Here is a 27,726-nt window from a genome sequence, read left to right on the forward strand (position 1 = left end):
TGCCTCAGAGCGCAGCTGCTTCGCTGCAACGCGCTCGCACGTTTCAAGCAGGCGGCGAAGTACGGTGCTCTCTTCTGTCCAGTTTTACTGCTAGTATTCTCTCAACACCGCCAAGATAAGACTAAAGCGTGATAGCTGACACCCACTGTACGGCCTTGCAATCGGCGAGACGCACCCTACATGTTCGGATAACGGGCCTCCATGTGGTGACATTTTCTGATGACTCTTTAAACTTCGCTACTCGCCTGATGCATAATGACCTCCGAGTGATGATTCTGCATGCGGGATTTCGTCTAATGCAGAAGAATCTCTCCATTCAGCAGCAGTGTCTGTGGGTAATTGTGCTACCGAAGCCTCTGGTTCAGGGATGGCATCTCCAGCAATCGTAAGCAAATGCAGGTTATTATTTAGCCCAACAATCAGAAGATTCAGTGCACCGGCTAGATCATTCGACTACGTCGCGATGACACAGATACAATGACGCCTGACGAAATCCGTCGGCAATTTCATGACGTATCATCGTTATTGCTGTGATAGAATTTACTCGAATCACGTCTAACTGGCGGTCGAAGCAAGATCGTCGGCCCTTGGGAGTTTGGAACGGGTCCATACGGTTGGAGTTTGCGAATTTATACATACGGCCCCGACAACGCGTAAATAGGAACGCGTGCAGCGGCCTTTGTGGTAGCGGGTTTGAATATTTTAGGCTTCTATATGGTTGTTTCATCTATCGCAAGAAGAGGAATTTCCAGTGAAGCTGCGTTGCCAAACGTATCACCCCGCGAAGTGCAACATGCGGCAATATTCCGCGATTCAAACACAGCATCTCGGCAGTTGCAGAGGGTTATATACGTGTAGAAGAGCCATGACAGCGATCTTAACGTACCCCCAAGTGTTTCACGTATGACCACATCAGAGGGAAGTTCCAGTGGCTCCTGTGGCAGGAGGAGTAACGAATCTGATGACAGCCTAGCGTGGGGGCCCATTCCATTTAATATATAGGATGTTGAAAGAGAGAGGAATGTCTCGAAATGTGTGACCAAAGACTGCTTCCACAACAGACGGTACGCGATCACTTCAAATGTTCATAGCGCTGTTTTGTTTTCCTAGTAGCAACATGTACCAACTTGCCCGCATCGGTTCTCTGGAAATTTTTATAGTTGTCCTCAATCTCAAATGAACGCATAGGTGGGACGAATAACATTAAAAAACTGGAAACAAATATTTTGTGCCTATGTATGTTTACATGTATGAATTTATCTGCATAGCAGCTTAGAGTCATGGCTCTTGGCATAAGTGGTATCGCGTGAAAAACCTCCACTCTCAATGGATCAATATGTATTACGTTAATAAAAACGAGTTCCGAGACAGAGCTAGTTGATAAAGACATAGGCAAGCAAGCAGTCATTCATTGACAGTCATCTAAGTAGCGCTTCAACCATAGAAATGGGTTGGCGGTGTGCCGAATAAAACAGTGTGACCAGTCCTCTGAAAAGGCGGATCTTATGAGGCGGCCGGACCGACTTTCTGAGCATACATTTTTATTACCGCAGAAATTGCCCCCTCTGATCGCAGCAGCCATACGCTTTTGTGAAAATAAAAGAATAGCGCCATTATGTCGGGTACCTGGCTGTCTTATATGGCACGGAACAATAATCCTTTGTTTTCTCTCGATCGTTCTTTACTGTACGGTCGACACGTGTCATTTGCGAGGCCATTTCAGTTTAGGTCCTGGGTTTTGTGGAGAACATTTCGTCCTTCTCCCACAGCCCTCACAGCCCTGTGCTCTGATCTGACTTTCCAGTGTGTTTTTTTTACTCCGAAAGCTTAAAATTCCCCATAATGTGATGAGGATGGAAAACTTTATTTTTCAGTGCCAATCATTGCTTTTTTTTACCCCTTGCTAGAAGCCGGCCAGTATCCCCTGGGACCTGGCGGCTGCCTAAGATTGACTGATGATCATGTTTTGAGCCTGTAGATCTTAGCCGAGCATTGCAGCCTCACGAGTGTCCTTTGTACGTGTGCCGTGAGGTATCTGTGGGCTCGTTCATATCATGCGGTTCATGCTTGCCAGGCTTTCACAATGTTTGCACTCAGGTTCAAATTTGCCTGGGTGGAGTTTACTAAGTAGTAGCGGATTTGAGTGAGTTCCAACCTCTAATTTCTGCCAGATTGTCTCCTCCTTTTTGCTGAACCTGTGATTCGCGTGTGGGTATTGTATGTGTTCTGTGGAAGGGCTGTTTCAGCCTGCCCGGAAAGTAAGTCCTCGGGCCAGCTGGCTCGCTCCTTCATTGCCCGCAAGAGCCCGATAGCGCGATGTTCCGGAGTTCAGATTAGTAAAAATCTGGTAATCTATTGTTTTTTTTTGTTTTTTTTTTTTTTGCGAGGATTGTGACCGCCTCAGCTGAGAATCGTCCTCTCTTATAATTGTTTATTACGGCCCAAGTCGTGAAACTCCGGCGTCGGTGCGCCCAAGAATCGGTTCAAAACAGGGATACTATATACGCATAGAGAACAAAAGTAAAGAAGCGTAAACTGGGTGGATAAGGGCCTGCGATTTGAACCCGGGTACGGAATGCTAGTCGAGCCCGCATCCCCTGCAACACGGCCGTAGCTTGGCTCTGGCCAACTGCACGTCGGACTTGTGAATGGGCCGCCGCCTTCAACTTATAAGCGTGTACGTGTTCGAGATATGTACTCAGGCCTACAGGAGTAATTTGAGCGGGATAATTACTGAAGTCTACTCGTCTACTCTAATAGCGAGTACGTAGGGCTAAAAAGGGTGATAAGCCAAGCCTCCCAGTGCTGGTAATAATAGAAAATTGAGCACAAAGAAAACTGAATAATGGGGAGAAGGTGATGATGATGATGATGATGATGATAACTTCAGTTTGCCCAAAAGTGAGGGAAAAAGAATGGGAGGTGAGAGTCCTCCTGGCTCCTGCAGTCCTTTGCCACGACAGGCATGTTCGGCCAGTTGGACGACCTCGAGCTGTGTTTCGGTGTCCGAGACACGCAAAGAGGCCTCGCGCTGCTGCGCATTGGTGGTGGTTAAATGTGCTCGTGGAGTTTGTGACCGATCCTCGCAAGCCCAGATCAGGTGAGCGACTATAGCTTGCTGTGTGCAGCTCTTGCAGTGATTTTTCTACCGTTCGAGATAAATGTGGCTAAGTGGTACAGGATTCGGGAATACGATAGTCTGTAGTTGACGCCAGGGCGTAGTAAATATAAGACGCAATCACACCACTGGACACGTTTCTGCTATCCGCGCTGTTTCCTACTGCAATGGACTCCGAGGATTCCTACCGAGGGTGTACCTCACCGGCACCTGGGAATGAGGTCGCTTAGTATCACCACCCCTAACCGACACCATCGCAACCGTTACGACGCAAAGATTGCACGCCGGACGTATATCGCTGTGGGGAGGAAGACACTGTCGCAACAGAAAATGACACAATCCCGACAGACGTACCATTAAACATACAGGATCGCATATCTTGAAATAAAATGTAGTGCTTTTGCATTAAATTACGTAAGCAGTCCGAAGTGTCTCTCTGAATATTTTTTTTTTAGTGTGTGGCTTGTCCACGTCGTGCTGTAAGTTCAGGGAGGGGGACCGCTATTAGGGAATAAACAGTTAGGGGCTGGGGCTGTTTGCTTCTTCTGTCGTCGTCGTCGTCGTCGTCGTCGTCGTCGTAATCGTCGTCTCATGTAGTCACGGTAATAAAACACTGGGAAACTCGTTTACGCCTCGCGCTAGAGAGCTTCGTGCTTCAAAGACGCGAGACTTTTACGGCAAAGCTGTATACCTCGACACCCCGACGGTTTCATCTCCGTTGGCAAAAACGCCAAGGCGCCAAGAATACACTCATACACGGCATGCTTCGCCCCTCCGCAGGTTTCGCGTTAGTGGAGGTGGCCGCGGGTTTTGTTTTCATTCAGAATACCGGCCGTGAATATTAAGGAAAGAAAGAAGATAACGTTAAGAATGGCCAGCCGTAACAACATGGACACTCTATTTGGGGCGATTTGAATGTACGTCTTAGATAAGAAGAATGATCTGTCATTCATACTCGAAAAAGTACAGATGCTATGAATTTATACACGCCAGGGAGGAAAAAAGTCTGCTCAGGGTGATGAGTGCTTTGTTTAAGGAGCTTCAATCAATTCTTACTTTAATGTCTTTACTGCGTAGCTGTCTTGTGCTAGGTTCTGACCAAAATATTCAGCGTGCGTCTGTTGGTTCGCGTCGACAAGGAATCGCACGCTCTAGCGCCAGAAGTGGTGTAAAATGTTCTGCAGCTCTCAACGTAATGCAGGCATCTCGGAAAGAATATACTGAAACTGGCCGCTTAGACAACCCTGTCGCCATCTTGGGTTCCATTTACTCGTCATATTTAGTTAGTTCACATTTAAGTTGTTTACGCTACAGAATTGCCATCTGCTGCGAATACATGGTCGTCTACGGAGGGAGTATGGCTACAGAAAACGGCGCTAACACTCCACTCTAAGAAAAAAGGTGGTCAAAAGAGAGTCCCCGGCGCCGCGACTACCTTTAACGCTTGGTGAGTCAGAACAGAGTCACCGATCAGAGTCATAATTTTGGCGACTCTCTTTCGACTCGGTACGGGGCGCAACTTGGCGGGAGAGGGGAACCTAGTCGAGGAGCATAGAAAACAAAAAAAAAGAGATGCCGCTCTGATTGGTCGCCGCAGGTGTGACGTCAGGCGTTTCCCGCGAGCAGGCGAGCAGCCGGAGTGGAAGCTTTTGAACTGCCTGCGCGCTCCGCCGGCGAGGCGTTCTTTGTGTTGTGGCCGTTAGGGCGGTTTTCGTAACTACGTGGTTTCGCTGGTCAGTGTCGCGACAATTTTACAGTGCTTTTGCCGTGCTCCACGTGAGGACAGCGTCCATGATAAGGGAAGATATACGGACGGAGCTGCGGCAACACAGCAACTGCATCTGATAGAGGTAAGTGAAGTATTCACCGCGGCGAGAGATTTTCCCTCGTGAAAAAACTTCGTGCACTTTGCGAATAACGCTCAATTGTGTAAGATATGCTGCTTGAATACTATGCGGACAGTCGTGGCAGAAACGTCCAACCTCATTTCTGCGTGAGTGGCAGGTTTTTCGACGGCCTCAGTATGCGAACAGGGCAGCATGACCGTTGGCGCGAGCCGCCGCCGATGGCTCGCCGCCGACGAAACGGCGACCTTGAACACGATGGCCGCTCCACGGCCAAGGCGCAGTGAAAGTTTGTTTCACTTCCTCTGGCGCTTTTATTTGACCCTGAACACGGAATGCTGAGTGCGCTTTGATGAATTTGGCTCAGGCTGACAGAGGGGCGAAATGTCAACATGAAAAGAAACGAGTAGGTGCTCGACAGCGGCTTATTTCGGCGCCAAGCAGCAGTCACTTCGTACAAATGCGGGACGCGTATGTATTGGTAGAATATAATTTTGCGCGTACAGTCATGGGCAATTCAAATACGAACCGCGGTGCGCACAGCCGAAGATCCCGGTGCCGTCTCCTGGCAGCGGCCGAGGAAAACGCACGGACATGCGTTGTTGAGATATCGGGAGCGAGGCTGCGTGTCCCACTGCGATATGTTGCTGTCTGCTCGCTCGCATGTTTGCTTTGTCGCCATGCCGCAAGAGCGCTGACAACAATTGTTAGTGATCCGGCGCGAGATAGTATAAGGGTATCTACGGCCACTGTGTGCTCGGCTCACACGAGTGCCTGCTCCCCCTGTGTGCTGGCGTCACATTGCCGACATAGCTTTGCATGTAGGGTGCAGTAACTTGAGCAAATAACGATCGACACCTGCTTCGCACCCAAACCATGCTCAGTACTGCCCGCTCCGCAGATTTTACTAGCACTAATGGGCCTGCCCTCCTCCCCTCCCCATCCCTCACTCTCACTATAATGTTTGCGAAGGTAAACTAGTGTTAAATAAGTTCCCTTTGATAACGGTTGAAAGTGTATCAACTGTTCCATTTCAGTAGCCATCAACCAAAGCAAACGCCGGGTACCTCGAGGAAGCTTGATTTATTGAAGGGTTTAACGCACCGAAGCAACGCAGGCAATGAGGAACGCTGTAGTGGAGGGTTCCGGATTAATTTTGACCACCTGGGGATCCTTAACGTGCGCCGAAATCCCGCACACACGGACCTCGAGGAAGCTGGCGTAGCTTTGTGGTTAAATGGTACGGCGAGGCACAGTGAAATGCGGCTTTTATTTTTCAGCTTTTTCAGGTTATGATGTCTGAATACCGCGTGGGTAAGCTTACAGTGGCTGGTGCTAGAGGAATATAGGTGGTGCGCAGAACGCTTTTAATGCTACTTCTGTGACTGATTCTTGCGCAGAGACTGTGCTCGTTACTAGAGCATTTCTATGTTTTGCTCGCAAGCCTGGTCTCGCCTGCTCCAGCAACGCGTAGATGTTTTGTTTTTTGTATAAACATGAAATTGCGCACCATCCTGCTGCAGCTTGCACACCGTAAGCGTTTTGTTCATAGGCCGCCGGTCTAAAGGTATATTAGCATTGTGTGGGCTTTGGAGTGAACTATTATTATGCGTTAGGGTGGCGCAGGAGCGTTTTCAAGGCCACATTCGTGAGCAAAAAGCGGGGAATATCCTCCTTAACGAGCACACGTACGTGGAAATCTGGCACAAGGAAGCAGGCAAGGAAATTTGTGTGCACGCCATGTGTGCACTCAGCGTTATCTTGCACTAGATGACAATTCCTTTGTAGTACTATAGCTCTACACCGCTTTTGACTCCATTTATAATTGCCAACTTCACGGCGAAATGCAAATTCGGCCGCTTCGCGCTAGCTGAGCCGTCAAATAAACGTTTCTAGCGCTAGCCACCACACCCGCCGCGGTGGCTCAGTGGCTAAGGCGTTGCGCTGCTGAGCACGAGGTCGCGGGTTCGATTCCCGGCCGCGGCGGTTGCTTTTCTGATGGAGGCGAAAAGCAAAAACGCCCGTGTGTACGAGATTTCGGCGCACGATAAAGATCCCCAGGTGGTCAAAATTAATCCGGAGCCCTCCACTACGGCGCGCCTCATCGCCTGCGTTGCGTCGGCACGTTAAACCTTACAATCAATCAAGCGCTAGCCACCACAGCTACACTTCGGAAAAAAAGCCTAAAAAGCGCGAGCAGTACAAACTCAAAGAACGAAAAAAACCTGGTGGACAGCCCACGATCATATTTTTGCATGGGGGTGCAACAACTCGCCTTAGACGGCGCAGGTGCGTTACGATAGGAAGGGAGAGCGAGAAGGAGGTAAGGAGCCGCCAACTGATGATGAGCGGCCGAGATAAATGGGCCGGCGGTATTTCTCTTTCACCTTGAGGAGAGCCAACTTGGGGGGGGGGGGGGCGCATTCCTTGATTGTAGGGCTTTACGCGCCGACGCAACGCAGGCGATGAGGCGCGCCGTAGTGGAGGGCTCCGGATTAATTTTGATCACCTGGGGATCTTTAACGTGCGCCGAAATCTCGTACACACGGGCGTTTTTGCTTTTCCCCTCCATCAGAAAAGCGGCCGCCGCGGCCGGGAATCGAACCCGCGACCTCGTGCTCAGCAGCGCAACGCCTTAGCAACTGAGCCACCGCGGCGGGGGGGGGGGGGGGGGGCGCATTCCTGCGTCATTTGCCGTTCGATATAGCGGGTTTCGCTTGTATTTTTATTCGATATAGACGTAATTTTTGCTATATTTTTCACTGCAACTATACTGTTAGCGGAAGGAGTTCGACATACTGGATAAATCGATGAAAATGGTTTCCATCAGTTGGGTTCGGCTGTACAACTTTAGTTTGCTCTCTTTACAGATGCAAAAGGTGTCAGCGCTACCGTTTGGTTGCCCCATTTGGTGAAGGAAAGAGAGGATGACATCTTCACGATACTGGTGAGAACAGTGAGCTTAATTTGCGAATTAGATGGCAACATTGGCAAAAAAAAATGGCTCTTGGCTTGAGTTGCCCTCGGCATTAAAAATATTAGGGTGTACCCAATATTAAACTAAAAGAAATGCTGTACATGTAAGAGAGAGCAACTGGGAAAAAATTGTTGCTCTTTAGAAAGGCTGGCTGACGTGTTTAGGCTTAACGTTTATGGTTACTTTGACCACCGGTAGCGAAATATCCCTGACCATGTACTTTTTTGCTTTCCTAAAGGTAAAGTGCACTCAAAATTTTGGTGTCTTGATAACCTCAATTTTGTAACTTACCATAAAGAGAAGCCTTAAGGCGAACTCCAGACCCTGGGAAGGAACCAGTGTGTTTAAGATATCAGCCAGCAAAATCAAGCTTTGGGAAGATCCACAGCGGGGTAGTTGCTAGTGCTTTTTAACATCTTGAAGTAGCACAGACTAGATACAGACATGATAAGTCGAAAATGAACAGACAACAGCGCTTTGTAAATGGTTCGGCGCAACATGGTATTTACTGTGTAACTTGTCCTCATGTAATTTGTGAGTGCGTGACCTAAGCACCTATTCTTGAAAAAAAAATTTACTTCCACAATATCTGCGCTCCAAAAACGTTTTGCTGTGTTAGCTGTGTGCCATGGGATAAAGCTGAACATAGCAAAAGTGCGAGAATGCCAATGCAATGGGTGAAGCAGGACATTTGCTAAATGGAACTGCCTGCTGTTATTCGTGAACAAAGAAGCAACGAATGTAGACGGAAGGGTCGGCGGTAGCTCAGCGTTTTTTCGGTCTCTTCGGTTATTTTGATCTTATCACCAAGCGTGAGTGGCATTTGAAGCATTTGTTTGTTGTGCTCATCCAGAAAAATAAAAATTGACCTTGTGGCTCTGAGCACCCTTCACCGATTGTGAACTAACAGAAAAACAGGCACGCGCGGCTGCAGTCGCGATTGCTTGAGATAATGCCTTGAGCATACTGGGGTAGTAAAGAAACGAGTAGAAAAAAAGTGGTGCCACAAAGAGACAAGCCGGGAGATAGCGCAATGTTAAAGTAAAGGCTGTGGCTAGCGTTCTGTCGAGACGGAACGATATACAAGTGCTAAAGTTCCGTCCAGACGTAACAGAGCGCTGTGAGTTATCCTTCCTAGACGGATTACAACTGAGAGCTTAGCGTTCCGTCCAGACGGAGCCGGCGTGAAATTTGTACAGTTCCGTCCAGGCGAAAGTAAAACCGGCTGATTAGACCCGACCTTGAGTATTCATATTTGGTGTAGGGGTTGCGCCTCGGAACCGCTATAAGGGTGTCAGGTTGCGAGTCATGCATCACATGAAGCTAGCTGCGTGTACTTGTGCGTTATACAACCGGCGTATTTAATGTGTAGGTTCTAAAGGCAGGTTGCTGCGACCCCAATGATTAATCATAAGAAGCGGGTCTTCGCATAACCGGGGGGTGTACTATAACTGAGCTTTCCCTGTAACTTATCATCGCAGGTATTTTAGTTTTCAGTCCACGTGGCATACTAAAGACAGTCAGAGTAATAATTTATACATATTGATGGCTGTCCCCATAAAGAACTTTTTTACAGCAGCTAAATTTCAGCATTATTTGTCTTTTTTTTACAGGACCCAGATACTGCATACTCGCGACCGACTCTGCTGTACACGGGGAGCAGCCCACTGTGGTCCGACTCAATTAAGGTGGTGTGCGAACATGTATCCGTTAACGTCTTTGACTTCACGTCAGGAATCGCTCTTGTATGTGCCATGTACTGGGCATACAACCTGCAGTACTTGAAGTCTGCAAAGCAGACCTTTACAGTTTTGGAGGAATTGATGGTGGTGCGAAAGGGCGCATGCTTGAGCACCTAAATGCCGGCGACAAAGGTAGTCACTACCTTGAGAGCTCGTGCAGGGACAGCCAGGGAATAAATACACTGTCCAGGGCCAGCAGATCAAGTGGTGGGTGTTGCAACATATAGCCTCCGAGTAAATTTCTGTGTTCTAAAATGAACAAAATATTCTCAGGAAAATTATAACAATCATCCATTAATAATTCTTTGACACCCTTTTTTTTAATGTTCATTTGCATTGCGTATGAGTGGTCAAAGTGGTCTTATCATAAAGCCGAACCTAGCTGTATGCATGAACTATGAATGTGTTCAATATGAAATTTTTATTAAGCAATAACACTCCCGAACTCTGTTTTGTGTATTTTATTGTCCTGTTTTCAATTTGCCAGTTGTATTGTTCTAGAATTTTTTCACTTCAGTTGTCTAAAATGACATTTTCAAATATTTGTATTTGTTATAATGTAATGTGGTTTTAAGAAAAATTGTGTTTTCATATTCACTTAACATTTTGTGAAGTTGTTGAGCCAGCAGCTGTTGGCTGATTACTGTTGTAGGGTTGTGTTTTGTATATGTGAGCTCAAGTGTTTCTTGTCCTGTTCAATGTTACAATTTGTTGTTTGAGACACGAATGTTGTCTAAGGTAATAATTTTGAATCTTGTATTTTTCACGTTTCTTCTAGTCATGTATATGTTGTCTAAGACAAACTCGTGATTTTTATTTCTTGTAGCAATTTTTTATAAATGTGGTTTTTAAAAAAATTGTGTTTTCATATTCACTTATCATTTTGTAAAGTTAGTGAGCAACCAGCTGATGGCTGATCACTGTTGTAGGGTTGTGTTTTGTATATGTGAACTCAGTGTTGCTTGTCCCGTTCAATGTAACAAGTTTTTGTTATGTGAGACACAAATTTTAAGGTGATAATTTTGAATCTTGTATTTCTCACGTTTCTTATAGTCCATTGTATGTTGTCTAAGACAAAAACTCGTGATTTTTATTTTGTGTCAATTTTTTTCTAGTCATTGAGCCAATGCATAATTTGAAACGGTTGTAGGCTTTATTTCAATAAAATGGTTGTTTTGGTACTTTGCATTGATGTTTCTTGCATGTATGCATGGCTGTCCTTATAGGGTCATAATAGTATCTGTATGGTATTTTTTTATCCTATCGACTCTGAAGCGATTCTGTTTGCTCGAGTCGGAAAATAATCGACTGGACTTTTCTTTGCAGATTTTCAGTGTCGGTGACGGTGCTGCAGAGTCCTGCATGCTCTATCTCAGGGGTCGCGGGATTCCCTTTCAGCAGGTCAGGGCGACTTGGCTGGGGTCATGTAGTAGCCAAAGTAGCCAAGCGGGCTCTCTATAGCCAAACGGAGAGTCTGTGTGACTACTTTTACTACTCGCAAAGTAGTCATGAAGACTCTCTTCGTTTGAAAATTAGGAGTCGAGGTGACTTCCCTTACAGAGTCCTGCATAGCCTTTTTTGACTCGGTCTAACAGAGTCACAAGACTCTTTTCCAAACAGAGTCAGGACGACTCTCATTGCTGGGCCACAAGGTAGTCAAGCAGACTCTTTTCGTTTACCATTTCGGAGTCACTGTGACTAATTTTCAGGAGTCCTGCAGACTCACTCTTGACTCTTCGTCACGACTCCCTCCCTAAGAGTCCCAGGACTCTGTTTGAAAGAGAGTCTGGTGACCCTCCCCATAAGAGTCCAAAGGTAGTCAATTCTGTAGCAAGCCAATGACTCTGTAAAATGAGTCACTACTGACTACCATTTTTCTTAGAGTGTCGTGTTATCAAAGTTACCATAAAACAAATTATATAACAATTAGCCATTAAGATGACTACATCACTACGCCAAGTTTGCATGTAACACTGTGCTAGACTTCGAGGTACGCGCAGATTTCTTGCTGTTGACCTTCCCCGTGCTCGCGCTATCCCTCTCCTCACGTTTTTTTAAAGGTACTCGTGCTTAGGATTATAAAACAAACTCTAAAAGCTCGACTTTTTTCCTCCGCTTGAGATTGGCTGACACATTTTTCCCTAGGGATGCAAAGGTGAACGGGAGGAGAACGCGCGTAATTGCCTTTGACGCCTGAGATTGGAGCCACTAACTATCTGACGTGATCGCGGGAACTGCCGGTGTTCGATGCTCGCGACAGATTCAGACGATTCGCGCCAGGAGTCGTACGGACTCCCCTGAGATCATCGCGAAGCGCGCTGAAAGCGTAGACAGCGAAAGGTGCTCCGGGGCTTCGTCTGTCCTCCGCCTCCTCCTCGCCCTCTGCGGCGACGTGAGCGAAGGCAGCAAACATGACGCCTGTCGCGCTCCTCCGAGGCGTTGGGTCGTAATGGCGGATCGAGCGAGCTTCCCCTTCTTCCCTAAGGAGCACCGGCAGAGATTTAGTTACGAGTGAATGGCGGAAGAACTCCGGTGTGCATGCGTGAACCCGCCGTGCAGCTCTCGGGGCGAAGCCTCTGCGACAAACTGCACGGAGAATGTGCCGAAGCTCTCTTCCGTTTCTCCCCTTTGCTAAGAAGGTTAAGGCGGCGACGACTTCTCCCAAAATAAAGGCATGACGAGGACGCAAAAAACAACAAACAAAAAGCTCGAAGGGGAAGAGCATAATCCAGTTGTTATTTTGAAAGGTGAGAGATTCCAGGGACTTTTGCTTTGCAGAGTCACTGTTCAATGCTGCCCTTAAAAAACAATCGCAGCCGGGGCATCGAGGGTCAAGGATGAAAACAGGGAAAACAGCGAGAAAATACTTCAGCCCTGTGCAAGTTCTGAGCAGAGCGTTGAAAGTGTAATTTATTCCTTTCTGTGAATAATTCAGTGATCCATTTTCGTTAAGAGGGAATGGGAGCGCCTATAAGCTCTTTCACAAGAGTGACAGTCAATTACCGGGCGTCTACCTCGCCATTAAACGCCGGACACTGTGTGGCGAGAGCTAAATATGGCAGTTTCGAAGCATTAAGGTAGGTCGACACCTTCAAAAACGCATTTTTTGAAAAAAATGACTTTTTTTAAATTTTGCAATTTCAACATCTTTGTCTAATGAAGAATATTTAGAAAAAAAATTGTGCTGTTATCTTAATCGCTTCAAAAGTTATGACCATTTTTCAACCCCGCCGAGACACATCCGAAACTGAAGGTTTCCGATTACGCAGTATCTGCCATGTCGTCCTAAATGTTTCTTCGTATATACGTTACATAATGCCAATTTATTTAGCTACATTCTAAGCTTTTGGACACATTTCAGGATATTGTACATTTGATTTATTTAAAAATTTTCACTAATGGGCAATGGGTGGCACACCCGTGTTCACGTTGCGCGCATTTGCATTTGCTTGCGTTCGTGTCTGGTTGTCCGTGCTTTTTCGTATGCCGTTTTAACCTCACGGATTTAGTTCTAGCCTCGCAAGGAGACCATTATAGTACTTTATAGTCTGCAGTTACAGTTATAGTACGAGGACGGCGTGCCTGACCAGTGACTGTCACCCTAGGACGAAGGCTGCATGTGAGTCAACTGTAAGACACGAAACAGGCAAAAAAAATGTGTGCGCCTCAGCTCGGCCAAACGGAGATCGTGCCGGTTACAAGGAGGGTGCAAGCTATCAGCCTGGCGGATTATAGGCGCATTGACTGTTTCTTATAATACGTACAATAGGTCTGAACCTTCAAAGCCATTTTTCTCAAAACTTGATTTTTTACAACCATTAGTTACGCGAACAGTGATAACTTTGCTTCTAGAAATTATTTTCTTACGAAACTTTGTGCGCTGTTTATTTATATATACAGCTATGCATCGAAGCAGAATGACTGAAAACTATTGGTACCTTTTTATATTATGGCCAGTTGTGTGAAACCCAAACAAGCCGGATATCAAATTTTTTAGTTTTTTTATGATTACGCAACTTAGCTTAAAGATGTGATATTCGTGGAGGTTAATTGCACAGGTTATTGTCTTCATTATGTTTCTGCCAAGTCGTGGTTGAATCGAACCAACGATTTTGTACTTATGACTGTTCGCGCAACATGCATATTTTGGCGCATTTTAATTTATATAAATTTTTTGTTAGACATTTTTAGCAATTTTATCTATTTAAAGTTTCTAAATGTATAAGCTTTACAACCCAAAAATATAATTGTAACGTTTGGGCTACACCTGTCAATTTTTTTTTCGAAGGTGTCGACCTACCTTAAAGGAGCCATGAAGACAAAATACAAGTTGGGTTTATTAGAAATACTGCTTAGTCCCGATAACAATGATACCAATATCATCGCAATCTTCGAACAAATAACGGAGATATTAAAGAAAACGTTTGAAGCAGTCGCGACCCCCTAGCTAATTTCCCGCAACTTTTCTATGACGTCACGGAACCTTTTTTGTGCGATTGGCGGCCGCCTAGGAGACCTGTCGCGACGACACATGACTGGACGTCTGTAATGGGGCCTCTAGTTCCATTTGACCGCATCACTTGAATGCTAACGTGCAGTTAACGCACTGAAAATTATGTTTTATTGTTGGCCCGTATGACGTCATTCTTGCTCATAACACGTCACTGTGGCGCAAAATTTGAAAGTTTTTAAATACTTCTTGCTTTTTTTTCGTTAAAAAAACATCTTTTGTGGCTCTACTGGAGCTGAGTGAGATACTGAATCCTCGTTCTTTCAAATTAAACGAAGTTGTATTTTCTCTTCATGGCTCCTTTAAGGCGCCTTGTCCAAACGTGCAGAAGTGGGATGTTCGATCAAGTGCCTTTGCTGAACAGATCCGCCACCTTTTTGGATAGTTACGGATTTACTCGTTAGCCCATCATTCACTTTGGCGGCCTGGCGGTGATGATATGGCTAGAAGCTGGTTAGTATTCACGCACGTTTTGGATTCTGATAGATCCATACAGAATGAAACATGCGGTGGCAATAGTGGTTGTTGTGTGGGATCAGGTGGGGTTAGCCTGGCTGGATATGCCGGCAATTGCTCCGCCCAAGCTCCTCTAATTAGTCAATGGTAGTGTCTTTTCACCACGAGTTTGCCAGTTCCGTCTCCTGAAGGAAGCTTAGTAGAAGGCGCGACATGTCTCTGCGCAGCATCCAATGTCCCCTTGGAAAGACGATGTGTTCCAGAGTGGTGTGTGGGGCTGCCAGCTTTGGGATCGCTGAGAACATTTCACTCCGCCCGACATCATGCTCTGGGGAACACATTACGTAGTGGTGTACATCCTCTATCACTGCACATGACGAATACAGAGGCGATCGCACGAGGCCCGCCTTGAATAGCCATGCTGTGGTCTTTGGTGAGCCCGTTCGGATGCGGTATAGCAATGTTGCCTCCGATCTAGTAAGTCCCTTTGTTACGCAAGGCTGGTGATAGGGATTTCCCAAGGACTTGAAATGTGCGACGACTGTTCGCCTGAAGTCCTTCAAGTGATTGGCGGAAATTTTAACAGTCGGTGCAAATTGCAGCGCAATTCGTGCCATCTGATCAGCGGTCTCATTGCCCTTGACGCCAAAATGGGATGGAATCCATTGGAACCGGACATGAAAACCCTTGCTGCTGAGTTCTTGCTCAAGCCGTAAGGAACACTGCAACACTGCACAAGCCATAAGTCAGAATTGCAACTTCCTGCGGCTTATATGACTTAAGTTTCCTCAAAGCAGCCGCGAAGGCAATGCACTCGGATTCGGTGGAGTTCACCACATGATCCAGGCGGGCTGCCCAGGAAACCTGGGGATCAGAAATGACATACGCCGCTGCACTAACCCCTCTGTGCTGATTGACTGAGCCATCCGTTACATTTTGAAGGTGATTGGGATAAGAGTTCTGCAAATGTTCAAAAACCAAAAATCTGGCTGCTTCCTATCCTCAGCCCTTTCCTATGCAACGCTTTGAGGCGCTCATACTGGGATTCTGAAGGGGAGATCAGATGCAAGTGGTAAAGAATGCGACTCACAATCAGAGCTGAGTGCAGCTTAATCATGGACGCCGGGTGATTTCACCACTTAGACCCAGCAATCCTCCTCAAAATGTTCACACGGGGAAGCAGAGCCGAAACAGTGATGTCGACTTCCCGGCGCCAATACAGTCTGTTGTCCAGGGTGACACCAAGGAACCGCACGTGAGTGGCTTGACGGATAGACAGGCTGCCCAATGTTAAATTAACACGGGTGGATCGTCACTGGTTCCCAGGGAAAAGAACAAAACAGGAATTCTTGGCCGAGAGCGTCAGTCCGACGAGAGACAAATATTTCTGCATGAATTTAAACGGACTCCCGTAGCTCATTTTATTTAACGTAGCATATACCTGAAGAGCGAATGTAACCCGGGAGTTTGTTAGAAGAAAATTGGCCGGGTATCTCTTCACCTCGCTGCAGATGTCATCAAACACGATATTATTCGGCCGTCTCCGCTACGTAAATGCCTTCCTCTCCCTCTCTCCCTCTCTATCTCTTTAGTTCTCTCTCTCTCTTTCTCTCTCTCTCTCTCTCTCTCTCTCTCTCTCTCTCTCTCTCTCTCTCTCTCTCTCTCTCTCTCTCTCTCTCCCGCACGCACACATACACGCATATGTCGCGCTCTCTCTTTCCCGTTCCGCTCCACCGACGATAAACACGGAGGAGATTTCCTAAACTCAATTTAAATTTCGCGCGTCCCATTTCTCGAGCGCCATTTAATGTAACCTTTCGTTCCTGTTAAACTTTGAACTCCGTCGCTAGGTCCAGACTGTCGCGTGCTTTTTGTATTTTTGGAGTAAATATTGTTTTGAACGTGCTTTTTCTATTTGTTATTGCGAATATCAAGGAAACATTTGTTTACAATTATAAAAGGACACTGTGAGGTCCAGTTGGGTATTGATGTCTTGCTTCAGGTATGCCCAATGTTTTTTTTTTTTTTTTTTTTTTTTGCTCAACAATGCTGTGAAGCACGCGGTGTGTTTCCAGCCTAGATAAACTGCTCGCTCAAGAATTATTTTATCTTTTCGACAGATTGTCGAACTGAGGGACAGGCAGACAGACAGACAGACATATACAGAGAGAGTAAAATTTTGAGTAGCCCAGCAAAGACTATCGTCTTTAAGACAACGACCCGTCCTCTGTCGGGAAAAGGGGTGCAAGCAAAGCTATAAAGCCGGCTGTGGTCGAACCCTGTGAAACCGTAAACCAATCCCTTGTGAAATCCCTGTCCAGCAAAAATGCCCAACCCTTGACTAATTCCAACACAGCTCTTTTTCTGCGGGTTGCGTGGCACGGACGAGTGCGTTGGCATGTATTTCGCTTTGTGGTAGTTGTAGAACATTTATCGAGAAAAAAAAAGGGGGGGGGGGGGATGCTCGGTCGTGTGGGGCCATCTGGCGCCTTCTTCGCGAAGCACTGCGGCGGCGGCCTGGCGGCAGGTGTTTCAATTTTCTAATTATGTTTTCTCGTTAATCAGCCACTTTTAAGCATGATATTTTATTTTCTCTTTAAATTAGCTCTGTCCCAGTTCATGAGGGACGCAACTAGCCGGTTTTTTGTTTTCTTTATTCAAATTTTGGCGCCCGTTATTGTTTCCGTCTTTCCGTCAGAAAACGCAGATAAGTGCAGTGTCGGCCTCGCGAATACGGGGCCGCCATCTGCGGGCGAGGAGGGAGTTTTGGAGCACGACGCCAACAGCAACAGCGACGGCGGCAGGAGTCAGCCAATACAACATTCGCTTGAAAAGCCTCCTCCTATGAACGGGCCGCGTCGGCTTCTTCCTTGCTCTTTGGTGGGGGCGGGGCCTATCCTGGAGCGTCAATATTGCCGTGATCATAGCGTGGGTGTTTGACCTCTTGACACGCCGTCCTATTATTTTGCATCGGTTAGCTGCCAAAGAAGGAATTAAAGTTGTTCCCATGCAGCTGTATAAATACTAGCATGCAACCGTTAGGGCTTCCGACCGCCCACATGAAAGGCGATAGCGAATCAAACGTACGTTAGATGCTCTTTCAGTCGAGGGCTAAGAATAAATTGAACTGCAGCTTTCTGGCACCGTACATGCCCAAACTATGGCCGAGTACACGAAGTCTCTTGCGGTGTGTGGGCGCTTCTATGTATACGTTATCGTGGAAGCAAATAAAACCCACTTTTTAAATGCTTCGTAGGCGTTCCACTTAGGGGTAAAGATGCTCCCTTTATATGACATTGTCAACAAGGAGATGCACTCAATTGGTACGTTGCGTCGCAGTTCGTTGTACGTGCATGCACTGGACAGCGAAGAAGGCGTTTGTGTAATAAGCCAAGGGGCATAAAAGACGCAACCATAATAACACCAAACGGAGAAGATTCTTGAAAGCACGATACCGTCGCTTCTACCAATTCTCTGGTGACTGTGCAGCTCACTTGTACTGGAGACAACTCCAGGTGACGAAACTTGGCTAGTAAATTTGAAGCCTCAGGCCGTCTACGCATCCGCTCAAACCTTTATGGGTTTATGACTAGCTGTCTTTTCAACTTGAGGACTGTGCGCTCTACTGACATGCCCGAATATCTTTTAACAGCGGCGCTGTGTTAGGGCGAGCCTGTTCGTCCGCCTGCTGTAGGTTGTGCGTCACACAGGGGTAGGAGCATGTTCCCAGGCCAACCGATAGACGGCGCAGTGGTTTCGTAGGGGCGGGTCCCTTCCGCCGCTGATATTTAGCTGCCGATTTCTTTACGTGAATCATAGAATTCGCGCTGCGAGGGCGCGGCTGTTCTTAGGCGAGCACCCGTTTACGTTCGAGCCGACACAAGACAACCGCAGAACGGCTGTTCTAGCGCATTTCATAATAGATGGAACTGGGTTTAATTTGTTTCAGCAGGGTTAGCATCAGGGTCTATTTATGCTCGCAAATGAACACCATGCTTCGCATGCTGTTCTCTGGTTTTTGTGAACCATCACGCGGAGTTCGAAGTGCTTGCTGTCATCATCAAGGTGTTTCTATTTATTCGATACCGCCACAAAGTTCGTAACAGCTGCCCCTCAGGGAGGACTTCGCCATGTCAGTAGAGGACCAACGCAACAGTTGTACGCCCTCGCTCTCTCAGAGGTGTGAGAGAACAGCTGGGCTGAAGATCGCCTAAAGAGGGTTCAAACTTGGAACTTTCGACGAACGGAGATGGTCCAGAAAACATTCAGGAATATTCAGTGTGGTTTCATACGACCACGTCCTGAAAGAGACGTCAATGTACCGAAATATGGTCAGGCTAAAAATATATCAGACACTTTTATATGTGCGGGTACTGAAATTAAAATTCCACGTTAAGCTCAACTGAGGAGTTTGGAGTTTGCAGAGGCGCTAAGTTAGACTAAAAATTAGTGCCGCCACTTTTCCACAAGACGATACATTTCTGTACTTTAGGCTCCCAAAAAATGTTCAAAACAATGCTTTTAAAATAGCGGTGTCACAAGCGGTGATGGAAGGTCGTTATGTTTTCCCACTGATGTATTTTTCTACATTCCTTTGGACATTGGGGATGAATAAAGTATATTCCACACTTGCAGTTACTTCTTTCAAAGCCCTGCTGGGGGTGCCCAGTGGCTAAGGCGATCTGCGGCTGAGCCCGAGGACAAGGGTTCGATTCTCAGCCGCGGCAGCCGCTTGCGAAAAGCGAAAACGCCAGTGTGTTCGAGAGTTCGGCGCACGTTAGAGATTCCCAGGTGATCAAAATTATACCGGAGTGGCGTCGGAACGTTAAACCTAATAATCAATCAAGTATTTGTTCAAACGTACTAAGCATCATTAGCTCGTGATTTACGGGGAAGCTTTGTTCGATTGCGCGGTATTTCGCCCAATAAGCACATTGCTCGAAGAATGGGCGCATGATCGACTCATTTGAGTTGCGAGCATCAAACATTGCGTCAGATTTCCCAATCAACCTATTGATCAGACTTTTTTTTATCTTCTGCCAGAGGAAAGATTCTGCCTTTCTTATTATAAGTTTTAAGATAAGAAGACGATTGGAAACGGGGCATGCAAGTTCGCTTACGCTCGTCAGCGGTCGTTGGGCCGAAGCCAAAACTAACTTATCTGCGTGCAACGCAAATTTGATCAGTATTTCTTTTTTCCGAAACAAGTGATGACCGTTATATTGATGCCAAGTGCGTTTGTCGTTATTTTTGTTGCTCAATACCAAGGCACGCGGAACGCTCAAAATAACCAGAAAGCATCAAATTTTAGTTCATTTCAGCTACGTGCGCGCATTTTATAAAATCATCCGCGGTCATTTAAGGTTCCGCAATCCACCCCTACAGCTGGAATCTGCGCACGTTCCTTTACGACTTTACGGGTCGGCGAGTGAGCACAGGCGCAAGTTCTACGTGCAGACTTCTACGGGCCTTATTCGCAAGCGCGAACCGTGATGTTCTCTCCCCGTTTGGGTCAGTGTGATGGGGGAGACGTTGCTACGCAAAAATAAATAAATTTGATTAGGGATATTCAGAGAAAGGTCATTCCTTATGTAGGAAGGCTTGGTGTTCAAAAGTGGCGCGAGCGAAAAAGCAAGCTGCGATAAGCAGTTCACAAGCCTAAGGTAAATACGCCAGAGGTCGTCATTTCCGAACTTACAAATTTACTCTGCGAGCGGCTGATAACTAAGGCCATATAGAAATTCTCGAGTTATGCAAATTACGCCGCTCAGGTTCATCCTATCCTATCCTTAGTAGTGGGAGCATCGAGATACGCCGCCACTGCATTATTGAACATTCTAATTCAATTGCACACGAATAATAGACGACTTCTTCGCTGGTGGGTTGAGCCAGAAATCTAAGTTAATGCTTTGGATATAAATCACCGCAGGTGTCACGGATACGTATTTGCTTTGCATCGATGAACATCATACGATCCTTCTTTCTTTTCCCGTATTTCAAAGCATCCTCTTAACACACGGATAACTTTGGAGCATCAACGAAGCAGTGTCTGAATGTGGGTTGTTGTTTTGTTGTCAATACTTTTGAATCGCTTATCGTAGGTTTCGCTTTTCGATTTCCTTTGAGAAGCAAGTCTTTTGCAGGAATTAAACGTGAAGTGTACCTATAATGAAGGCGTTTTCATTTCTAATTTCAACTGAGGACGTCGCTTAAAAAAAAGAGTGAGGATGTCGAAAAACACCTGTAAAAAAAAACTTCCTACTACTAATACATCTGTTCCTCTGCGATATTCTTAAAAACCAGTGAAGGTGAAAAGTGGACAGCGCTGACCGGGCATACTTGTGATGTTTTATGAAGGAGTTCACGACCGATTCACTCACATCTCGCTGAAGTGAGGGGTATGCTCAGCTGGAACTTCTCTCTAGACTATGGTAAAGAAAATTTAGGTTAGCAGACGTGAGAGCAAACCCCTATATCCTACACGCGTCGGAGCTTCTATATATGCACGAAGCACATCTCGGCGAACCAGGCAGGTTTTTAGCGCCCATTCATGGCGTCGCCGCTTTTCTTTGAAGCCGCCGTCAGCTCCCGTTGAATAAGCATTTCTGCCACAACACGCAGAGTGAACACGGAGTAGTGGCACGGTTTGTACATAGCGTTGCTGACGTGGCCCTGGCTACGCGACCCCCATCGCTGCTGCCAGTGACATCTGCCCACCGTTCGCCATGGGGTATTACCACCACCATCCTAAAAAAGATTACACCGAACTTTTTAAAGGTAATAGGAGGGCAGGTGTGCCCTTAGGGTACAGCGGCATCCCAGGAGCGGGCAGAGCTCGCGAATCTAGCAAGATACCCGAAGCAGCGAATGCACATCTGCGATGGTTATTGTTAGCATTGTTTTTATGTGTAGACAAGCTGCAAGGCTCTCCTGCCAACCAAAGCCGTATTTCCAAGTTAAACTGCGGAAACCGAGGGGCGCATCGCGATTCTCAAATGGATAGCATCCGTGCCCACTGCCGAGTGTGCGGAACAGCTACGGAGAGTAGATGACTATAGCGACATCCGTTGCGAGAACGGGGTGCCCCGAGAGTACTCGGGAACGGTCGCGGCAAGCGGTGCTGTCCGCCTGCGGCGTGGGTAGCTCAGCCCATCTGTCTTTTTTCTATTCCCGGCGAGCTGAAAACGTGCCGGCGGGTTAGGGGGAAGGGAAACCGAACCCTGTGCCTGTCTTGTGAGGGAGTCCTGGGGACTATTTCCCGAGAGTGAACGGTCACTTGTGTGACCGGCAGACCATCACCAGCCCACTTTGCCGGTGTGAAGGTGCTACCGGGTGCGTTTCCGTGTCTCGTGCAGATCGACAGGAATGGGGATTGATGCAGAGAGGGGAGAAGGGGAGAGCGAGATGGTGGGCAGTGACGGGTGGACAGGCGTGCTCACCCGCCGATGCGCACGATCATTGTCTGTTCTCGGGGAGGCCGGGAAGACAGCGGACAGTGGCCTGTCGACCTTTCTGTGGTGGAGTAAGGTCCTTGCAAGCGTTTCTGATTGCGCGGAGCATGCTACGCTCTGTGTTGAGCGTAGGGGATGAGGAATCTTAAGCGACCTTCTATGCCTAGGGTACAACGCATTTTTCACAACTGAGAACAAAAGCTTCCAATGCTACACGTGTCTTTGAAGCGCGAGGCATTGGGAAGCGAACGTCACGGTGTGTGTTTTTATCCGGCTCTAAGGACCAAAACCTCGCGCCGTTCAGAACATGATGTTTACCTGAACCTTATCTGTCCCATCGCTTAGATATTAATCTTGAGTAAATCAGTTAATAACGGGTGCCATTTTTAAGAACACAATATGACTTAGACCTCAAACTTATACGTCTCATCATTTGGAAAGTCGTTTTGGGTGATTTAGTAGATGAATAGGCACCATACCCAAGAACGGTAAAGAGAAAATAAGAGCATGTTCGTGTATGATATGTATCTTTCTTATGGATGACCGCCTCCAACGCTCAAAGAGGGTGAAGGGTGAGAAAACGCTTACCGCAGGCGATATTAAAGGGGAAAAAAAGAAAACGATAGAAAAGAAAAGGAAAGGAAACTGGGTGGCATCTTCCCATTTCAGAAGGTTGCAAGCTACCGCGGTGGCTCGGGCCCCATTGACCAGGTATTCAAGGTCCTCCATGCGTGAGCTGGTCAGCCTGCTCTCCCACTGCTCTGGGGAAGGGCAAAGTGCAGGGTGTGGGTGGGGCTTGAAAATAATGTTCTAACCACGCAATGTGAACACGCCTGGAGCTCACGATCGTGGCTCCAGCACTAAGCCACAACAGTCCGAACAGATGGCGCTGCAGTGCGAACGCGGCAATATTGAACTCCGCATACCTCGAATGGGTGGACCGAGACAAGAGGGGAGCAGTGAGAGAGGTGGGTGGATGAGACAGGAGAGGCAGTCACGTTGCAGGGGCAGCGGACGACTATCGTCTTTCGACGACATTTGCAGCGACGCGATCAGATGCACGGCCAATTTTGTATGTACGGGGGATACGAGAAATCAAATTTGCGAATACTTTTCGCCTAAACTCTGTGTCACTTTTATGTCATGTGGTAAAAAGCTTGGCTGGTCACCACCTTCACAGAGTAGATTGACCCATGGAATGAGCCGAGAAGTACGAGACGTGAGGACGAACGTTCAAAGTTCAAAGTTCGAACCTCTCTTGCGAAGACGCCACCATCTCCAAGCGGAGAGAACGTGATACGCGCAGGAACTGGTGTCTTCCTAAATTCTTGGAATTCTGAATTCTTGGACCGCAAATTAATTCTGCTGAATTCATTTGTGGTCCAAGGGGGACTTGTGCGTGTTGAATGTGTCTGTGTGATGCGCGCTAAGCCGATCCACATTTTCACGCGTAGCTGCGCTGCCCACAACCTTAATGTAGTGGGTGAAGCAGCCTTACACCCTTAGTTTACGGTGTTTCCAAGCACAACCTTTTAGAGGCGAGGTCTCTTAGGGGATCGGGCTGTCGGCGTCTAATGTCATCGTCGTAACCGTCGTCTCATTTAGTCACGGTACTGAAACACTGGGACACTCGATTGCACCTCGCGCTACAGAGATTCGCGCTTCAAAGACGCGAGAATGTTGCAGCAAAACTGCATACCTCTATACCCCAACGGTTTCATTTCCGTTGGCGAAAACGCCAAGACACTGCATGCTTCGCCCTGCATGCTTCGCCCCTCTCCAGGTTTCACGTTAGTGGAGATGGCGCGGGATTTTTTCACCCTTACACCCTTTTTAGTCCAAACACCTTTAGACTGTGTGTGTCATGGGACACAATTTTTACGCCCTTTTCAGCCAAAAAAGGTGGGAAAAAGTTTAGTGTGGATGAACATGTAAATAAAAACTGTTCTTTGGTGTACAGATGGTGAAAAATGCAGCACTTCATACAAAAAGCAAGCCGACGAGCTGCAAAATTACACGAGAAGACTACGCAGCACAAGAGATAAAGAGAAATAGATGCGACGTTGGCTTCAACGACAAGATAGCACACTGAATACCACATCAATTGCCTTTGAAACAGCAATTTTACGGCCCGCGTAGAGCGAGCAGTATAGGCGAAGCGACACCGTGCGCTCACGACGTGGAAGTACAGGAATGGGACAATGCGCTTGCATAATCAAGAGGAACAGACAGAAGGAACCGACATTCCACAATATCTGCGCGCAGTGTATTCCAGTCGCGAAACTCCCTCGGAAGAAGAGAATTCCTAAATGTATCCGTTACGCAAATCAAGTCGAACTGTGTTTAGTGTGGAGCGTGTAGAACGAGCAACTATTTGTTCCACGTAAGTATTTTTATTTACGCCCGATTTGCCCCGAAAAATTGAGTAGGGACGTTTTTGTCTGTCATAATTCCGCCTGCACTGTAAGGTGTCTAAGTGGAAACGAAAGTTCGAAGTTGGAAATGGAAAAGCCGCTGTGTGTATGGTCGAGAAAACTGTCGCAACTTCGGTTTGACAGCACCTACTCTATGTCGGTATAGCCCCCATCTCACTGCTAAATGGTATTCCTGAGGTTACAAGGCTCTCTTAAGATTACTGCAATACACATGCCTTTAGCCGCAATGTGAGAGTGAGGCTTCGTCTCCCGCTGAGAGATTGCATGGTACACGTGGACCATTCCTCAGGAGAGGCTCGTAATTCGAGTAAGGGCTTGCAGAGCTATAGTCATACCATGAAGGATCGCTTTCTTTAAACGGGGCAGGTACACAATTGCTCAAAGCGAATACTCTTTTTTCCAGTGGAACCAATATAGCCTTCACGTTCCTTCAGAAACCCTCGGAAAGAGCTCATTTATTTCGTTTCGAAATCGTACAGAAAAATGGCTTTATCAGTAGACGGAAAGCGAAATCGTGCTCTTCTGTGTTCGAAGATACCTCTTTTTAAAATCTTGTTTATATAGTCTTACATGCTACGTAGACCTCGCAAAGGACAGTGGCTCTCGCTTAACGTTAGAGGATATTACCAGGGTGCCTTGAAAAATTCAAGCAGAGAAAACGAAACGTCGTTCACCATAACTGATAAGCCTATTCGTCGCAGGTCGCTTTCCCCAATCTACTCTCTTTCAAAAAATACTTCATGAAGCGCAATGTCCTCCTTTGTTTGTATTCCGTAACCCCACCATGCGAGGATGGAGATAAAGAATAGAGAAACAGACGAGGCTGCATCGCAGGGTTTACTGGCCCAAGTTTGTGCGCGCAGGTGCGAAGCTATCTCATTCGTGTTGCAGCAAACGTTTCATCACGCACTCGGTGAAAGCCCTGACGTGTGTTCTGGAGTAGTTTTCGTGAAATGAGAAAGAAGTACGTACTTTAACTTCCACCCATCTGCCCTTTTTATTTCTTTAACAATACACAGGCTATTGTTAGAAAAGGTTTTCTCAGGTTATAGGCACTGTTACACACTCGTATTGGTTCCGTCAGTGCGTCGAAAATAAAGGTAGAGAACGGCCCGCCCACACCACCGGTGCAAAAGCTCCGAAAAGAATTCACGAATCTATTGGGTTTACTTTTTTTATTAAAGCTTATAGCCTTTTTTGGCTACCCAAAAGCGAAAATTTTGGTTCGTCCGTCCCACTGTCGGTCACTTGTGCCATCCTCCAGGCCAAAGTGAAAGAATGCTTCCACGCGAAGTAATATAGGCAGGTCAACAATGCATTAATGGGGGTAAGTTGGTTACTGGAGCAGGGAAACATACTAAATCAATGCGGTGAGGACGATGCTAAAAGAACAGACAGGGCCAGCGCTGGGCTTCTATTGAAATTTTTCACACGCATACACACACACGCATGCACACGTGCACGCACACGCATACACGCACGCACGCACGAACACACATACGTATACATACGCACTCACATATGCAAAGTTGCACGAACAACACAAGCGGGAAGGCGGGAGAATAACCTGTGGGAATTTGTCGACAATGTAGGGTATCTCATTTCCACGCTTGAGGAAAAAGAGCATACAGATATTCCATTGCATTATCCAAATTTTAATGTTCAGGTATCCTAAGAAACAATACCGCCTTTAAACGCAGAGCCCCGATGTAGCGGCGGCAATGGTTATGGCAGGGCGTAAAAATCCCCATCTTACGAAACTATGGGCTTCGGCGTGCCCGAAACAGCATAAATTGTAGGGCCGAAGCATACCACAGAAAAACAGACGAGCCAATACAAAATCATAAGAATAAATGAGCAAAGATGCCAAGGAATAATCAAACGAACACTTCATGCCGCGGCAAAGTGTCCTAACCAGCAGGAAATACATATCTGTCGAACATTAAGACAAAACTATGAATGCATGGGCCAGCATACTTAGGAACACAGCTTAAGGCTGCTAGCGCCAAGCGAACCCAGAGCACTAGCGAATTGCCGGGTGCACAGTTCCGTCCTTTTTGTCCGCATCAAGTTCGCGCCTACTGAGATAACAAAATAGAGCTGCAACAACTTGTAGGGCCTCCCGGTCAGTTCGGACGCCCGTGTATGAGAATGGTGCAGGTGGCACCGGGGTGGTAGAGCCCATATACTTCCTCGTTCGCCCGACACGACGCCGTCTGCGCGTCCCGACGGTGACCCTTGATCCCGTTTCGACCCCCGCATGCATATTGCATGAGTGCCCTTGAGCGCAGGCTGCAGCGTGCCGTAATGCATGCTGATCGTCGCGCCACCTGCACGCCCCGCTGTCAGGTAGCTGTTTGCTTGAATTACTGGCGACGCATCCTTTGTTCGCGCACCTCTGCTATTTTTCCCTTTTTTGCGAGAGTGTGGAATGGTGGCCCAGTGGCGCGCCGAGATCCCATCGTATACTTCGCGTTATGGTTTCTGGGGTCGCGTTTGCATAGCCTTAGGGGTAGGCGCCATTTTCGATATATATATATATATATATATATATATATATATATATATATATATATATATATATATATATTGTAAAAAATGGGTATAGCTTTTAACAAAACTGTTTATTGGTCGACGTTTCGGTCAGATGCCGACCTTTATCAAGACAAAGGTCTTCATAAAGGTCGGCATCCGACCAAAACGTCGACCAATCAACAGTTAGTTTTGTTAGAAGCTATACCCATTTTTTCCTAAGACAGCCCTTCTCGTAATCTATGTATATATATATATAACCTGAGGAAGACCTGTCTCTCAGGTCGAAACGTTGGAAATAAAGTCTCCGAAGAGCGTACTTCTACTTTGTGCGTATATATATATATATATATATATATATATATAGAAATAAGGGTTGGCAGTCGAGAAAACCTCGGAAAGCAAAGGGGAGGATGTGGTAGATCATTGAAACAGATTAAGAATTTGGAAAGAAAGAAAGAAAGTGAAGAAAAAATGCCCGCCAGGTGGGATCCGAACCCACGACCTCCAGAATACCGGTCTGGTGCGATAACCACTACGCTACCGGCGGGGCGATTTTCCCATTCACTTTCTGGGGTATTTATGTTAGGTATGTTTGTTTCCTGTGCTTGGGGGTGGTAGCCAGCGCCATTCGGACTAATCGGGGTGAAGGGGACCTTCT

At 46.8% G+C, this 27,726-nt stretch overlaps 2 protein-coding genes and 1 long non-coding RNA gene across 6 annotated transcripts in view; 2 read left to right on the forward strand and 1 right to left on the reverse strand.

The window, feature by feature from the left end:
• LOC144178394 (uncharacterized) overlaps positions 1 to 27,726 on the reverse strand; it is a 206,000-nt gene that overhangs the window by 56,474 nt on the left and 121,800 nt on the right. The gene's annotated exons all lie outside the window — the stretch shown is intronic.
• The window catches only part of LOC144178393 (beta-mannosidase-like), a 275,102-nt gene that overhangs the window by 189 nt on the left and 247,187 nt on the right, over positions 1 to 27,726 (forward strand). The window lies entirely within an intron of this gene.
• LOC144178392 (uncharacterized) lies at positions 4,701 to 11,345 on the forward strand. Its single transcript, XR_013324007.1, has 3 exons — positions 4,701 to 4,968; positions 7,833 to 7,909; positions 9,553 to 11,345. It is a non-coding gene; the product is annotated as an uncharacterized LOC144178392 (long non-coding RNA).

Source organism: Haemaphysalis longicornis, unplaced genomic scaffold (genome assembly GCF_048455015.1).
Source record: "Haemaphysalis longicornis isolate Haplotype H1 unplaced genomic scaffold, Haemaphysalis longicornis Haplotype H1 scaffold_4, whole genome shotgun sequence".
NCBI classification, from domain to species: Eukaryota; Metazoa; Arthropoda; class Arachnida; order Ixodida; family Ixodidae; genus Haemaphysalis; species Haemaphysalis longicornis.